General features: G+C 41.1%; 2 non-coding genes across 2 annotated transcripts; both read right to left on the bottom strand.

Moving 5' to 3' along the window:
* Positions 1–11197: 11197 nt before the first annotated feature.
* trnas-gcu lies at positions 11198–11279 on the bottom strand. Its single transcript has one exon. It is a non-coding gene; the product is annotated as a tRNA-Ser (tRNA).
* Positions 11280–15650: 4371 nt separating this feature from the next.
* On the bottom strand, positions 15651–15732 carry trnas-gcu. The gene has a single exon. It is a non-coding gene; the product is annotated as a tRNA-Ser (tRNA).
* Positions 15733–18649: the final 2917 nt, after the last annotated feature.

Genomic DNA, 18649 nt, shown 5'->3' with positions numbered 1-18649 from the left:
ACTCTGTGTGTCTGAGTTTGCAGGTAGGGCTGAGCAGGTTGCCATGGGGACTCAGGGCGGAGTCTGGAGCTACAATTGATACCACCTGCAGCTCATCATCCGGCTCGTTATCCTGCTCAACTCCCTGCTATTTAGGGACAAGTAGGAGCTCCAATCTTTGCCAGATTGTCTCTAACTACTGTGTGGTAATCAAGCCAGCCTTGGTGATTTTTCTCGTACTACTTTGCATTTAAACCTGACCTTATTATCTCAACTCCTCAGCACCTTGATATTCATGCCTTGGAACAAACTAGCAGCTCTAGACCAGGACTTCTCTTTCCACCAGCTCACCACCTAAAGTTTGTGCCTGCCTGCTCGCCCTGCCTGCCACCTAACTCTCTCACCGCAACTGGAGATCCTTCCCTGACTTTACCCCTCCACCGTCATACCACCACTGGATCATAGTAAGCTGCTGATTTTGCTGTCATTTCCTACACCTCATCAGATCCAACGCTAACCCTCTGCCCTCTGTTAGGAAGAGTTTCCCAGACCTGGACCAAGCCTTCCACATCTATTGTTAATAAACACTGTTCATTTCCTCCCGCAACTGTGTGTGTGTTCTGCATTTGGGTTCCCCTTCGTACAACGGTCCCAGACCATGACAGTTATAAACAAACAGAACTTTTTTCTCAGTTAACACAGTGAACAACCCGGGATTTAAGAAACTCCTCACCATTTTGGACAAACGGTATCACTGCCATCTTGTCTCCATGTTAGTGGAGTGTCTCTCCTGCCCAGTATGATGAGTTTGGTGAGGGTGTTGTGAAGGATGTGGCTACAGTCCAATGTTTCGCCACCACTATGGACCTGTGGCCGCACCATAGAGCGGTATATAAATATCGCACTACATTTTATTGACTCGGATTTCAACGTGAACACAAAATGTCTCCAGACTCACTATTTCCAGATCACACCGGGCAGCACGTACCTGCTGGTCTGACACAAATAATAGCTGAGGGGACCTGGTGGAACGATGCTATCTGTATTACCACAGACAGCGCTTCAAATGCCCCCCCCCCTTTCTAATCGTGCTAAATGATTGAGATCTCAATTTCAGTCAAAATAGTCAATTATCATTTTTCCCATAATCGAGCTGCCCTAACATATAGACCATTCACACTGTTTGTTTACGCCCCCACATGGGACCCACCCCCGCCATAGTGACTATTAACTGTTTCTCATCGGGGATGGTGAGCGGACTCCACACTTTTCAAACCAGTTCAGCACTTATGTGGGTAGGTCAGACAGGGATATTTTGAAAACAATGTGCACTTGTTGGTGCTCAAAATCCATATGACTTTCCAAATTCATGGTTAAAAAAATACTCAAACATCCAATTGAAGGAGATACTGGTACCCGATTTACCTTACCTTGACATTTACAACTTTCTAGGCAATTGACAGTCATAGTGGTGGAAAGAGCCCCAACGTATTTCCCTTTAATTGTCAAAGCTGAGTAAGAAAACAACAGATGCAGATAACATTAATGTGATGTAAAAATTAGGGATGTCCTGGTGATTAGGAGTTAACATTACTAACGATTTCTGTGAGAAAACATTACTATTTTAAGACTGTTTCGTTTATTGAGACATGTCCAACTTTTCACTAACACTGAAAACTGTCACCATGGTGATCTACAGTGAATGATGAATTTGAAAAGCTGGTAGCTTTCTGACATTTTTCTGACGCAAAAAGTTAGCTGTAGGAGCTAGGCCGAGTAGCAGTACACCTGCTTTGTTTATCTTTGTTTATCTTTTTACCACCCACAAATGTCGCCGATGTGCCAGTCATGTGACTGTCAATGACGAAAAGCTGAGAATAGTATAGATAGATAGATAAACGGATAGATATTGTATTCATCCCTATGGGGGAAATTCATGTTCAGTAGCTCACAATTTTACATGTATTAACAGTAAGATAAGAAATTAAATGAAAATAAATAAAATAAGAACATCAAAAAGATTTGAGAGATATCAGTAATAGTTCCCTTTGACCATGAAAACTCAAAATTTTTAAACATGTTAGAAATCACTGTTCTACATTCTAATGACTGTGGGGACAAAGACTGCCTGAACTCCTCAGTCCTGCAACTCATTGAGATCAGCCTTTCATTGCAGCTGCTTCTCTGTACTGTCAGAGTGTTACCAGAGGGTGTTTATTATTGTCCATAATGCCCTGGAGTTTCCTCCTTATCTGTTGCTCCGCCACTGTTCTTATAGGATCCAGCTCTTTAACCCAGTACGGACTGGCCTTTTTAACTAGTTTGTCCAGACAACTCCAGTATTTGTCTCTAGTGCTGCTCTCCCACCAGGCGACAGCATAGAACAGCGCATTTGCAATGATACTGTGATAGAACATCTGCAGCATGTCACTACTGACATTGAAGGACCTGAGTCACCTGAGGAAGAAAAGGCCACTCCCGTATCCTTCAATAATGGTGTCCCTCAGGGCTGTTTTGAGTCCAGTCTTGTACATGCTTGTACACACATGACTGCGTTGCCACCCATGACTCTAACACACTCATCAAATTTGCAGATGATACAACCATTGCTGGGCGGATTAGTAACAATGATGAGCCACCATACATAGAGCATGTCCAAACACTGGCCGCCTTGTGCAGCGACAACTACGTCAACACAAAGAAAACAAAAGTAATCATTGACTTCTGGAAGTTGAGGACCACATCGCACTCAGGCATGACCATCAAAGGGGAAGAAGTGGAACGGGTCACAAACTTCAAGTTTCTTAGACTGCACATCTTGGAGAACCTGGGCTGGACTGTAAACACCACCCATGTTATTAAAAAGGCCCAGCAGCGTCTCTTTTTCCTGAGAATGCTGTGGAGGAACAAACTCCCTCCACCTCTGTTGAAAAGCTTTTACCATTGCACAACAGAGTGTCTAGATTTCTTCTGAATCAATTAGGAAGAGAACAAAAGCCAAATGGAAATGGTCACTGAATGTATGTTGTCATTTAAAACCTTACCTCACTACTTTGTAGATGTTATGTGGTCTATTGTAGTGATGCGAAGTTCGACTCTTTTCACTAACCCAGGTCTTTTACTCTCGAACAGTAAAGTGAACGAATCTTGAACAAGTCATGTCGTTCATTTTTACAGCAGGTGGCGTTGTAAAAAAGTCCGCGATTCTCAAGCAGTAAATACTGAAGGCAACAAAACTACTGGTAATGCCACAAGCAATTCAAACCATGTGAAAACGCAGGGAAGTAAATACACACCACAATAAAGTGATTTGTGTCCTACATCCTCCCTGCCATTGTTTAACAGCACAACAGTGACTCAGTAGCTATCACGTGACAAATGAACAAGAGACCGAGCCGAGAGCGAACGTACTGCTGAGCTTGATACAGCTTGAGCTGTGAACGAACGAAGGAAGACCCGTTCAGAGACTGAGTTGCAGTCACGTGACAGAGAGAAGAATTAGAGACCAATCCGAGAGCGAACGTACTGCTCGCCAAACAGCCTGAATGGTGAACGAGAACGAGACCGAGAACGAGACCGTGCAGCCCGAGCTGTCTGTCACAAATGCCTGAGCAGCCTGGCTGTCACGTGACAAAAGAACGAGGACCTGAGGACGGACCTGAGCGAGTCCTGAACGAATCATTTCTGTTTCCTGTCCTGACCTACTGACTGAGTTTATGCAGCTTCCTGCCATGTGGCGAGAGGAGGTACCGCATGAAAATGAACGAATCGCTCACTGAGAGGACCCGTTACTCCCGAGTCATATAAAGGATTAGTTCATACTGAACGAATCGTTCGTGACCGACACATCACTAGTCTATTGTAGAGTGTGTTCTGACAAAACCTAAAATAAAGAGAGGTTGTCACACTTTGCTGAAATTAAATCACAGTACATGACATAAATAACCAAAAGACTCCAACACAAATGCATCACTTTAAGAATGTTTGCTCTGGAATATCCTAAACATTTTAAAGTACTGAACATAATTTATCGCTCTGTTTTGAAAAATCTTATTAAAACGCAAAGATTATCACTCTTTGTACACAAGCTCTGTGATTGTCGTGCATTTTATAATAACACCTGTCTTCAACAACTGCTGGTTAGACCATCATAGCACGTAGTGATTACTTCCAACGAGTAACCCTCCAGGCACAAACGAGAGGAGTACTGCCAAGTACATGAATTTGTCTATACTTAAATTACCCTTCCTTTATACAGGGCGTGTGTGTGGCACGTTATAGCTGTGCCATGTCCTCCGCTGCTATTTGCAGCCCTTTTAGTCAATGGTTTAGTTTCCACCGGGTGAGCCGCAGCACATACCAGAAACATTCCGGAAGCGCATTGTAGCGGCGCTCCGCTAAATGTATGCGTATGTATCTATTTTTGACGCAGAATGCATCAATTCAGATAGGGGCAGACAGGAAATCAGACACGAGAGCAGTGTAAAAGCTTCTGGTATTTTTTAAAATAAAACCCCAAGGGCAGATTTGCACTGCTGAACCATGTAAACATTACATGTTAAGGTCAGGGGGTCTCAATGTTTTTTTTTTTCTTTGTCATCTTAGACGAGGAGACGTTTATCCTGGATGGAGAATCTTGTAATTCTCAACTCCTTGTGTGATTTCAGATCCTGTTAGGTGGACTGCACTCGCAGGCGCTCCACCCTGACACGCTCCCCGTAAAAGTTTTCATGCCACAGAGGTCAGAACAAAACCTTGGTGCAGCGGTAACGTGGCACACGGTGTAAGGTAAGAGTTAGTTACAAAGTTATAATAGTTTCGGATTTTTTATTAGTTTTAGTTTTCATTTCGTTTTGACTTTTTGTTTTCAAATTCAGTTAGTTCTAATTAGTTTTTAGAGCAGATTTTCTAGTTTTTATTAGTTTTCGTTTTTAAAAAATGCTTAGTTTTAGTTTATTTTTTATTAGTTTTAGTGTTAGTTTTAGTTTTTTGTTTGTTTGTAAATTAGGTTATCAGGTGCGAAATTCAAATAATCAGAACAAGCACTGTATAATATAAACTCAAAAAGATACAATTTTTAAAAACTGTATCAGGAGGAAACATGAACAGCCATCAACAAATCAAATGGCATACATAAGCATACATAACCTACTTTCCAACATTGTAAACAAAAACTGTGTGTGTGACTGTGTGTAGGTCTGTTTGTGTGTGTTTGTGTTTGCATGTGAGATTGTGTGTGTGTGTGTAACTGACAGTGTGTCTGTGACTCATGTTCCCTCCCCATGCTGCTCTGCCTGGCTGAAGCTTCTCTTTCCAGGGAGGGGGGCAGAGAGGCTACCTTGTACAGGTACTCCTGGTTAGTCTTCTTGTGCAGCTTTTCAAATGGACTTTCTCAGTTTTTTTGTTTATCTTCCACATATTCTATCACCTGCTTCTTCTACAAGGCACTTTTATCTTTGGCATGGTCATAGCGAAAGAAATCCCAAATAGGACTTTGCCGCTTTCTCCTAACTTTCTCTGTAGCATCACACTAGCCGGCACGGGCGGGCGGACACGCTGTTGACACGTGACGTCACAGACCTTCAGGTGCCGTACGATGCAGACACCTGGCGTAAATCTGGCAGAGCGAAGTAAATAGATTTCATATCAACCCCGATGTATGAAATAAATTTACAGAAAACGAAGGACATTTTTGCTTTCATTTTAGTTAGTTTGTAAACACACAATACAGTTTCAGTTTTCGCTTTTTTAAAAACTCTCGTTTTTATTTTTATTTCAGTTAACGAGAATGTTTTTTTTTATTCTAGTTTTCGTTTTTTATGTTAGATTTTGTTAACTAGAATAACCTCGGTCAGTTAACACACACACACATATACATTTAGAACTATTCTTTAAAATTAGTAAATATTACTATTAGCTTAATTAAAAAGAAAGCATAAGTTTTACAGCTTTACTTTTGTCTAAACATGAAAAGTTTAAGCTAGCTTTTTATCAACATATGACAACAAGCAAGCTTTTAAAGTTATTTTTAAAAAAACTGATTTAATAAGCACCAGTGCCCCCTGGGGAAAAAAAAGGAAATTATTCACCTCAAATAAAATGCGATTAAACCGTGTAACGTACCGAAAATATGTTTGAAATCCAACTGATTGTGTCGTGTAAAATCTCTCTTCCACAAGGCTTCCCGAGTTCATTTGGTGGCTCCGGAGCACTGATTAGAGTCTGCCAAGTGACACGTTCCCACCCCCTGAAGCCAGCATACTCTGCTCTGTGTTTGAGTCATAAAACGGATGTGACTGTTACACCGATGTGCTAGCCTGGAGGCAGATCTGGTCCGGAGTCAGCTACTGTCTGGAAACCAAGAGAATAAAAAAGAATTAAGCATCAGATAAGAAATCCTGTAGAGTAGCTGAAGTCAGGGAGAGACTTTTGATGAGTTAAACTTTGTTTCCACAACTTATTATTTTCTGAGTCAGTGGTCACGCAGAAAGGCTAGGAGCTGTTTGATTCTAAAAGAAGGCTAGTTTGACTCAGGTACTAGTTGGATTAGTTCTTGATATGTTTTGCACTGAATGATGTTTTGTTTTGTTTTTTGTTGTTTTTGTTTTTTTGTTTGTTTGTTTTGACAAACACCTCACTGTCAGAGGATGATTCTTTTTTTCTTTTTCTCATTGCAAAATTACTTTTTTACATGTTGCCAGTAACAGTATTAACTCTTAAGGAAAACAAACACTTAAATCACAACAAATATCTACAGTATTTCAACTAAACTTTACACATAGGCCTATACAGTTTCAGAGTGAATTTTTCCACTCTGTGATGGTCTGTCCAGATGAAGCTGTGTATGGCCAGTAATTTTGCCCTTTGCCTTACCACACATTTTGCATTGACAGTGGTAACTAGCTTTGGTTTGCTGCTTTTTTGAGGTCTCACCTCTCATTTCTCGTTCCTGATCCTCAAAGGCTGCCTTTCTCAATCGCCATTCTCTGAACCGATTGTGAAAAGTTGGTGCTGTGGCTGGCTGAATTGGATCAGGTTGCTGCGATGAGGCTGGTCACCCAGAGAGTGTGACGCTGGCACTGGCGGCAACTGGGATGGCAACCAGCCCTGAGATGCTGGAGCTGATGGTGGCTGGAAGGAGGACCAACCTTGAGATGCTGGAGCTGATGGTGGCTGGAAGGAGGACCAGCCCTGAGATGCTGGATCTGAGCGTCGGCTGGTAAGAGGCCCAGTCCTGAGAATGAGAAGTATCTTTGTGGAATGTTAAAACCTGTGTTCTGCCACCGCAGCGTGGGCGAATCACTGCTTCACCCTCCCGGTTTTCAGCCTTCTTGGAATTCCATAAGTTTATGGCCATAATGAACAGGCTCAGATGTTAGGTCCTGGGTTTCCAGGAGGGATTCCTTTGCCAAATCAACCTGTATAGGTAGCTGCACCCCTTGAAGCAATGAATCACGGTCGGTTCTCTTCTGCCAATCCTGCAGCCTAGAAGAAAAAAAATCAGCATACACAAAAGGAGCATTCAGAGGACCACGTAGATTTTTTTGTTAAAATTTGCTGGGACATCATATTCTATTTATTTATGTTTTAATTCCTAATCTAAAGCATGACTGTAAAAATTAACTTACCAGGAGGACACAGTAGTATTGTTTATTGTCACTAGTACCAGGTTGATGTTGTCCAGTATTTCGTTGCAGTGCTCAATCAGCTGTTTAATATATATATTTTGTACAGATACCTCTCTGCTGCTTGCTGGCTTGGAGCAGAGCCACCGCGCTTCCTCGAAGCTGTCCATGGCCCTGGCAAGGTGATCAAAGAGAATTTGGTTTGAGACTTGTCGATGGCATCCAGGCAAGAGTACAATTTCAATATCTCTGTTATTTCAGCGTTGGACAGAACCGTTATTGTACAGTTGAGGTTAACAAGGTACTCTGCCAGGTCATCAACTGCCTTCCATCCAGGATCACATCGAACAAAAACAAAAATTAGTGTGGCTAGTTTAAAAGAATGGCAAATGAACATGTATTTGTAATGTTTAAACATTAATTAATTTATTGAGTCTTTTCTAGAATTGTAATAGGCAGGCTGTCCTTAAATGTGGAGCTGACTGGACTGGGAGAAACACCACTGTCAAGTGTAAATTCCTAAAAGAATTATGTGTAAACAATAAGAAGCATTACGGACAGTTGCTGTCAAACATAACAAGTGTTAATTTTTAAAGTCAGTTATACACAATCCACATAGAAAGATTCTGCTTGACAGTCAAAAGTTATGTATGATAGATGGTCAAAGTGCTACTGCGTTATTACCTGTGATGAAGACTGGAATATGATGTCAGTAGCCTGAGGTATTGTGGTATCAGGATATTCATCCTGCTGGACTTCCTTTAACATCTCTGGCAGATTGATTTCATCCTGTCCACAAAGCAGATCTCCCATTAGATTGTGCCTGCAAATATTCCACTGCAATCCGCTCACCTGCCATAAGTAGTAACCAGGAAAAGGGGTAAAAAATATGTATAGTCAGTGTGTGACCTGACATGTAATCATTATCTGGAAATTTGGTTATTAATGTGATATGCCATGAGAATCTTACCGGTAGGTTTCCCTAGGGGTATGAATTCTGGCAAAAGTGCACTTCTCAGGACAGTTGCTCAATGTGTTCACATTGGACATCAGACGTACATCACAGATCTTTATTTGAGATGTCCTGCTCATGTTAAGAACTTGCTGAGATCTATTTATGTCCCATCTGGACACTCCCTCAAGCATGTACATCTGAGTATGCAAAGCATTATACCACCACCCTGATAAGACAAAAATATTTGGAACAAAACAAACAAAAAATAATAAAATAATTCATTAACGAATATTTCAAGTAAAGAGTTTTAACTTGCCTGGGATGAAACTATACTGGTACTTGTGAAGACTCTCTCGGGAGACAGAGTAGAACCCTCTGCCACATCTCAGGACATCAAGTTTTTTGTCTCCCTTCTCCAATCCAGTGCCAGTGTTTGTGTACAGCTGTCCACCAGGTGAGTCCTGAATGCAGGGCAAGTGCTTCTGCTGTACCTCCCACACATGAGACATGCTCGCCTGATTTATGAGAGGTAAACCAGTTGTGTCTGTCATTTCCCATATGAAGTCCAGCAGCTACTGAATAAGGACACAAGACTCCTCAACCCCTTGGGATCCCCTACGGCAGTGCTTGGCCAGTTCACTAGAAGTGTTGCTGGATAAGACCAGATTGTTAGTGAGTGTGTGACCCTGATTCTTATTGATAAGCTGCTCCCTCTTAGCCTGTTTGAGGTGCTGAATGTCACTTCTGTCCCATTCAAAAATGCAGCTGGACAGCTTGGGGCAGAATGTGCCATACAGCAGATGGTGCTCAGTGGTAAGGCCATTGGTGAAGTGCCTCATGAAATTAAACACATCAAGTCTTACTTTGGATGTCCAAGGACACCCAAAGTGGGCATACTAATAAACATGACATTGCTTTGTTTATACCTTCTTGGTGGAGTCAAGTTTCAAAATTCTTCCAAATGTGGATGTGATGACACCTTTCAACTCATCCAGGTGGCTAAGAATTTCGTTTAAGTGCTCAGTTTCAAACCACTGGGTCAGGGGCAGAGGATGAGGTGGCTGTTGATAAACAGCTTTGGCTTTGGTACATGACGTTTTGTGGACCTCACAATCAGAGAGTTAGTCAATGGTTCCCCTTGCCCACTCCTCACTGTGTATTTCTTAAAAGGCCTTACCAGATAGGGGGCATGCATTTACTGCACCTTGGATAATCTCCACCAACTAAATAGCATTTATAGTCAATTACCTCTCTGACTTTTGTATAAATCCCAGAGTGATGCATTTTCCTATTGCACTGAGGGCATTTTCGAGGGATGCCCCACATTCACATGGGAGCCCACAGGAACATTCACTGTCGGAAATAATCAAGTGGATCAGGGGTTGAGGTGGATTTGATGGGGCTTGAAGGATGAAACCAATTTTGAGAGAGGTTTTGTCTTAGTTGTCCTGTGCTGTCATGTAACGTAAGAGCAATCCACTCCAGGTCACACCACTTGTGGACTTTTGTAAACTGCTTTGGCAAAAAAACTTCCCCGGTTCACCTAAGGGGCCACAGAGAGAGTTGTTGTTGTTGTTTCTGTACTGGTGATGACGTCTCTTGGGCTAGGGTAGGGGCAGGAGCAAGAATAATTGGGGAGCAACTGTGTGATTTAGGCATTATACAGTAGGGCTTGAGGGTATATCATTCCCAAGATTGCAGATAAACATAGAGCTGGTGCACGTTTAAGTGAGCGTTGGAGGATTTGTGATTTCTTTTCGTAGCTTGCAAAGGGGAATTAGCTCAGATGGTAGAGCGCTGGAAGTTGAAACCAAGGCAATGAAAATGAAATATCAGTTCATAATTGCTGATGTCCATCAGAGTACCTCAAGTCATTTCAACCAAGGATAAAAGTGTTGGGTGGCGTTTTAACACTTTGGTGGGTTTCCAGAAACAATCTTGATCAAACTATCACACGCCAATGTTAAAGCTTTTGTAATAGAAGTTAGGGCCAGGTTAGGACCTGTTTGATTCACAAAGAAGGCTAGTCTGATTAAGGTACTATTAGGATTAGTCCTTGATATGTTTTCCACTGAATGATTTTTGTTTCGCTTTCTTTGTTTGCGGCTTTTGAGGGGAATTAGCTCAGATGGAAAGAAGGCTAGTTTGATGCAGGTACTAGTAGGGTTAGGTCTTAATCAGGTTAGAACTGAAGGACCTCTTTTCTTTTCTTCTTCTCCGTTTTTTTGCGTCTTCAGAGGGGAATTAGCTCAAATGGTAGAGCGCTTGCTTCGCACGTGAGAGGTAATGGGATCGATGCCCATATTCTCCAAAGGTCTATCTCTATATTTTCACTTAGTAGCGAGCAATGGCTGTTAAATAGATCAGAGAGTCCATCTGCTTTGCCTGTGAAAATTTGAAACCAAGGGAATAAAAATGAAATATCAGTTGATAATTGCCGATGTTCACCAGAGTACCTCAAGTCATTTCAACCAAGGATAAAGGTGTTGGGTGGTGTTTTAACACGTTGATCAAGATTGTTTCTGAAAACCCACCAAACACCAATGTTAAAGCTTTTGTAATAGAAGGTGCCATGTACTGAGACGTCAGAAATGCCAATGAAAGCTTGACGCAACTCCCATAGTATGTGAAACTAAGACGACGAGGATGGGATTCGAACCCACGCGTGCAGAGCACAATGGATTAGCAGTCCATCACCTTAACCGCTCGGTCACCTCGTCCTGTTGCCCTTACTTCTGCTGTCGAAACGTAGCTTGCACAACAGTGAATTCCCAGGTGATGTTTCAGTGACAATCGGCAGTAAAAGAAATTTGTTGATTTGAAACTCATTTAACACAACTTGAATCATCATTATATGAGTTAGGCATTATAGAAGTAAGGCTTCAGGTTAAATCATTCCCAAGTACAACAAGATCTCTTCAGATAAACATAGAGCTGGCACACGTTTAAGTGAGCGTTGGAGGATCTGTGATTTCTTGCCATAGCTTGCAAAGGGGAATTAGCTCAAATGGTAGCGTGCTCGCTTAGCATGCGAGAGGTAACGGGATCGATACTCTTATTTTCCACATGCCTCTCCCAATATTTACATTTGTAAGGGATGTATGGCTCTTAAGTAGACAGGGTTGAATGACTAATATGAGTTGCAGATGTAGTGAGAAGTATATGTTAAATTGGAAATGCTTTTGAGCAATTCATGAAGACATTCAAACATTAGTTGAATAGCAATGCCAGTCAACTAACGATAGCATTGAGCCCATTCATGCACCTGGCAGAGAGAGTCATTTTGTGAGTTAAACTTTGTTTGCCACAACTCTGTGAATCAAACAGGTCCTAACCTTTCTGCGGGAGCACTGACTCAGAAAATAATAATCAAAGAAGGCTAATCTGATTAAGGTACTATTAGGATTAGTCCTTAATATGTTTTCCACTGAATGATTTTTGTTTCGCTTTCTTTGTTTGCGGCTTTTGAGGGGAATTAGCTCAGAGGGAAAGAAGGCTAGTTTGATGCAGGTACTAGTAGGGTTAGGTCTTAATCAGGTTAGAACTGAAGGACCTCTTTTTTCTTCTCCTCCTCTGTTTTTTTGCGTCTTCTGAGGGGAATTAGCTCAAATGGTAGAGCGCTCGCTTCGCATGTGAGAGGTAATGGGATCGATGCCCATATTCTCCAAAGGTCTATCTCTATATTTTCACTTAGTAGCGAGCAATGGCTGTTAAATAGATCAGAGCGTTCATCTGCTTTTCCCGTGAAAAGTTGAAACCAAGGGAATAAAAATGAAATATCAGTTGATAATTGCTGATGTTCACCAGAGTACCTCAAGTCATTTCAACCAAGGATAAAGGTGTTGGGTGTTGTTTTAACACTTTGATCAAGATTGTTTCTGAAAACCCACCAAACACCAATGTTAAAGCTTTTGTAATAGAATATGCCATGTACTGAGACGTCAGAAATGCCAAGGAAAGCTTGACGCAACTCCCATGGTATGTGAAACTAAGACGACGAGGATTGGATTCAAACCCACGCGTGCAGAGCACAATGGATTAGCAGTCCATCAACTTGACCTCTCGGTCACCTCGTCCTGTCGCCCTTACTTCTGCTGTCGAAACGTAGCTTGCACAACAGTGAATTCCCAGGTGATGTTTCAGTGACAATCGGCAGTAAAAAAATTTTGTTGACTTGTTGACTTTTAACTCATTATTTTTTAAGCTCACACAATAAATTTGAGAAGTTTCAGTCAGGTTTTAGAACCAATCACAGCACTGAGACGGCACTGGTCAAGGTTGTGAGTGACCTTAGGCTCAATACTGACATGAAAAAGCTCTATGTCTTAGTGTTGCTTGACCTCAGCGCAGCCTTTGACACAGTTGACCACACTATTCTTTTAAACAGACTCCACGACATGGTTGGCCTCACTGGTACTGTTTTTAACTGGTTTAAATCCTATCTAACAGATAGAGAGTTCTTTGTTAGCATGAAGGAATCCTCGTCCAAGAGCTATAGACTGACCTGTGGTGTACCCCAAGGCTCAGTTTTAGGCCCCGCCCTTTTTAATCTTGACATGCTTCCTCTTGGTGATGTCATCAGGAGACACAGCATAAATTTCCACAGCTATGCTGATGACACACAGTTATATGTTGCCGTGACTCCTGATGAGCACGGGCCCATTGATGCCTTGTTAGATTGTATTTTAGATATCAGAGGGTGGATGGCAGAAAACTTCTTGAACCTTAACCAGGACAAAACAGAAGTTTAATGCTTGGACCTGAAGCTGAGAGAGAGAAACTGGAGGCCAAACTGAAAACAATAGCACTCAACCATTTTAATCAAGTAAAAAACCTGGGAGTGATTTTAGATGCAGATCTCAGTTTTAAGCTGCATATTAAAAACATAACTAAGACTGCTTTTTAATCATCTAAAGAACATCTCCCGCATCAGGCCGTTTCTCTCTCGAGCCAGTGCAGAGACACTGATTCATGCTTTTATCACATCAAGATTAGATTACTGCAATGCTCTTCTTTCTGGTCTTCCGAAGAAGTACCTGAACCAGCTGTAGCTTGTACAGAATGCAGCTGCACGTCTGTTGGCAAAGACCAGAAAGAGGGCCCACATTACACCAATTTTAAAGTCTCTGCACTGGCTCCCCGTCAGCCTCAGAATTGATTTTAAGATTCTTTTATTGGTTTTTAAGTCTCTTAATGGTCTTAGCCCACCTTATTTATCTAATTTGCTTTTATCTTACGAGCCCACGAGACCCCTCAGGTCCTCTGGTACTGGCCTTTTAACTGTTCACAGAGTAAAAACAAGAACCCACGGCGAGTCCTCCTTTTATTTCTACGGCCCTCGTATGTGGAACAGCCTGCCTGAGGACGTGAGGGGAGCACCTAGTGTGGATATTTTTAAAAACAGACTCAAGACCCACCTTTGTAGTTTAGCATTTTAATCATTACTTTTATTATTACTATTGTATTTATTCATTTCTTTATTCTTAACACACAGGCTGTATTCAGCTTCTATTTATTTATCATTTATGTATTTGTTTTATCATTTTGATTCTCTTATTTCACGGGTTCTCTTATTTTATGGGTCTTAGCAATATTATTATTACTTTTATACCCAGGGTTGGTTTTTAGATTGTTTTAGATTTGGTTTTACAGTGTTTTATCTCAGTGTTTCCCCACACCACTAGACCCCAGAATTTATGACAGCGTTTCCTTGGTCCTTTTTTCCTTGGTCCTTTTTTCCTTGGTCCTTTTAACTTGCTTTTACCCTCTGTGATGTGTGTGTGTTTGATGGGAAGGGGTGGGGGGTGGTCTTGCTGCTCTTGGGTTGGGGTTCTGGGGGATTTTACTCTCTGTAAAGCACCTTGAGTTGCTATTTTTATGTATGAAAGGTGCTATATAAATAAAGTTTGATTTGATTTGATTTGATTTAACACAACTTGAATCATCATTATATGAGTTAGGCATTATACAGTAAGGCTTGAGCTTATATCATTCCCAAGTACAACAAGATCTCTTCAGATAAACAGAGCTGGTGCACGTTTAAGTGAGCGTTGGAGGATCTGTGATTTCTTTTTGTAGCTTGCAAAGGGGAATTAGCTCAAATGGTAGCGCGCTCGCTTAGCATGCGAGAGGTAATGGGATCGATACTCTTATTTTCCACATGCCTCTCCCAATATTTACATTTATAAGGGATTTATGGCTCTTAAGTAGACAGGGTTGAATGACTAATATGAGTTGCAGATGTAGTGAGAAGTATATGTTAAATTGGAAATGCTTTTGAGCAATTCATGAAGACATTCAAACATTAGTTGAATAGCAATGCCAGTCAACTAACGATAGCATTGAACCCATTCATGCACCTGGCAGAGAGAGTCATTTTGTGAGTTAAACTTTGTTTGCCACAACTCTGTGAATCAAACAGGTCCTAACCTTTCTGCGGGACCACTGACTCAGGAAATAATAATCAAAGAAGGCTAGTCTGATTAAGGTACTATTAGGATTAGTCCTTAATATGTTTTCCACTGAATGATTTTTGTTTCGCTTTCTTTGTTTGCGGCTTTTGAGGGGAATTAGCTCAGATGGAAAGAAGGCTAGTTTGATGCAGGTACTAGTAGGGTTAGGTCTTAATCAGGTTAGAACTGAAGGACCACTTTTTTCTTCTTCGTCTTCTCCTTTTTTTTGTCTCTTCTGAGGGGAATTAGCTCAAATGGTAGAGCGCTTGCTTTGCATGTGAGAGGTAATGGGATCAATGCCCATATTCTCCAAAGGTCTATCTCTATATTTTCACTTAGTAGCGAGCAATGGCTGTTAAATAGATCAGAGAGTCCATCTGCTTTGCCCGTGAAAATTTGAAACCAAGGGAATAAAAATGAAATATCAGTTGATAATTGCCGATGTTCACCAGAGTACCTCAAGTCATTTCAACCAAGGATAAAGGTGTTGGGTGGTGTTTTAACACTTTGATCAAGATTGTTTCTGAAAACCCACCAAACACCAATGTTAAAGCTTTTGTAATAGAAGGTGCCATGTACTGAGAAGTCAGAAATGCCAAGGAAAGCTTGATGCAACTCCCATGATATGTGAAACTAAAACGACGAGGATGGGATTCAAACCCACGCGTGCAGAGCACAATGGATTAGCAGTCCATCACCTTAACCACTCGGTCACCTCGTCCTGTTGTCCTTACTTCTGCTGTCGAAACGTAGCTTGCACAACAGTGAATTCCCAGGTGATGTTTCAGTGACAATCGGCAGTAAAAGAAATTTGTTGATTTGAAACTCATTTAACACAACTTGAATCATCATTATATGAGTTAGGCATTGTACAGTAAGGCTTCAGGTTATATCATTCCCAAGTACAACAAGATCTCTTCAGATAAACATATAGCTGGTGCACGTTTAGGTGAGCGTTGGAGGATCTGTCATTTCTTTTCATAGCTTGCAAAGGGGAATTAGGTCAAATGGTAGAGCGCTCGCTTAGCATGCGAGCGGTAACGGGATCGATGCTCGTATTCTCCACATGCCTCTCCCAATGTTTACACTTATCAGGCATCCATGGCTCTTAAGTAGACAGGGTTGAATGACTAATATGAGTTGCAGATGTAGTGAGAAGTATATGTTAAATTGGAAATGCTTTTGAGCAATTCATGAAGACATTCAAACATTAGTTGAATAGCAATGCCAGTCAACTAACGATAGCATTGAGCCCATTCATGCACCTGGCAGAGAGAGTCATTTTGTGAGTTAAACTTTGTTTGCCACAACTCTGATTATTATTTTCTGAGTCAGTGGACCCGCAGAAAGGTTAGGACCTGTTTGATTCACAAAGAAGGCTAGTCTGATTAAGGTACTATTAGGATTAGTCCTTGATATGTTTTCCACTGAATGATTTTTGTTTCGCTTTCTTTGTTTGCAGCTTTTGAGGGGAATTAGCTCAAATGAAAAGAACGCTAGTTTGATGCAAGCACTAGTTGAGAAGTCAGAATGTCACGTTTGTGGGAGCGTTGGAGGATCTGTGCTGTCTTTCTACAGCTTATGAAAGGGATTTAGTTTAAATCTTAGAGCTTTCACTTAGCATGGTAGAGGTAAATAGATATCACATATGGTCAGCATCCACACTGTATAACATAATTGTCATACGTGGGAATATATTTTCCCATCAGTGTTATTGGGAAAATGTATTAACAGTTTCGATCTGTTTCTATTGTAGTTAATGGGTTTAATATTTGGATTGTATTCTCAATTTAAGATATATACTTGAGTTTATATGAATTGAATAAGTACAAATGGGATAAACTAAGGTTAAAAGTAGCTAATCATTTATCCCATGATTTTCACTGCTCCTCTTTATTTGATACAGGCCAGGTGCCTGCTTTTGGAGAGTGATGGCAAGCTATCAAAGACCCAGAGTGTGTCTGAAACCGCACACTCAAATGAGTGCACTGGAAGGTAGTGTGTAGTGCGCACTAAGCACTACCTTCTGTAGTGCACACTATCATGGGTAAGTGCTGATCCAAATTGAGCACTAACGTTTTGCACTTACCGGTAGTGACATACCAGCTTTTGACGGTGATTCTTCTGCTGCCTTAATTAAAAGAATTAATTTACAACTCTTGATTTTACTTTGTTTACTCCTTACTTAACCCCACCTGTAAACCTTGTCGCATCCAACGCAGGATCCTCCTCGGGCTGCACATGAATTAGAACGTATGCTTATTTATTTTAAGGTGTATGACCCTCCTACATGCTGCCTAATAGCAGTGCCGCTCTGTTAATATATTTTTTTAGGACAATCCGTCCAAGTTCTTCCAAAATCCAAAATTATACGTGTTTGCATGTCATCATACTTTTATGCTATTAAATGCCTTTTAAAAGGCCTCATTTGTAAAACAAAAACGGTGGCCTCCACTGTATTAATCTATCTTAGTAGATAACAATAGAAACCATCAGCACACATTCATGTGTCATTGCATGTCTCCCCCATACCTGTTAGTATAGAGTGCAATTTAAAACACTAATAAAACAGCTTTTAAATATGCAAAGATATCTTCACTGAATTAAAGTATGTTACATTATAAATCTGTTTTCATTGGTGTTTACACTGATACCGTTCACGTCTGGCAACAGGAAACCGATTATACTAGAAACCATCATTTAAAATATGAAATGCAGTAATGAAGACGCTAAAACAGGGATGCAGAAAACATTTTATTTAAAAGTTTTATTAAATCATTTCTCTCTTGCCACCTCCTTATCTCCACAGCAGCGTCCTAGACTGCAGGTGGTAAATGCCTCAGTGCCACTGCTGGCTCGGTAGTTTGATGCCACAGTGACCTACAGTGAACACACAATGGCAGTTTATATAAAAGCAAACATTATTATATATATGTACTTTATGGGTACTTTGCAGACGCTTATCTAAAGTGATGTACAATCAGGTACGGCTTCGTCAGCGGTACCATTGAAACGGGCCGGTTCTCTAACCAGCGGTGTTTCCTAATCAGTTTTCAGATCAAGGACCATTTCATTTACGCCAGAGACCCCGCAGTGCTTAATCTGGAGGTTCAACAATCATGAATAAACATTCGGAACCTATAGCATGAATAATTTTTAACACTTAGAGCCCATCTACAGCCGGGAAATCGGCTATAAAACTGCTAACATTTACGTTGCTAACTCTACTGCAGCCTCCAACAAATGATCAGATCCATAACTGTCATCAGGAATAGAAGAGAAAAGAAGCATGCTGCAGTTTATATTAGAATTTTGATCAAATATCTTCATACTTACACCAGTAGAAAATAGCCTCCGCCTGCATCTGTACCGCTGAGTCGGTGGCTGCCATTATTCAGCTCTGAAAAACTGGTTGAAAGTCCCTCCCCTTCCGCTACATCAGCAAGATGGCATCCGTTTAGTGCGTGTAGTGTCCATCGTTTTGCGCTAGATTTTTGGCCAAGTTTTTACTTAAATTTCTGTGTCAGCGCACTAAGCACATTAAATGTAGTGTTCGAAGTATACCTGTGTGGCCAGCATATTCGTTCATCCTTTCTTTCGCTTATCCAGGTTTGGGTTGTGCAGGCGGCAGACCTTTC

The sequence above is a fragment of the Melanotaenia boesemani genome, chromosome 12 (assembly GCF_017639745.1).
Source record: "Melanotaenia boesemani isolate fMelBoe1 chromosome 12, fMelBoe1.pri, whole genome shotgun sequence".
Lineage (NCBI taxonomy): Eukaryota > Metazoa > Chordata > Actinopteri > Atheriniformes > Melanotaeniidae > Melanotaenia > Melanotaenia boesemani.
Note: the sequence above shows the minus strand (reverse complement) of the source record. Positions and strands in the feature narration are given on the sequence as shown.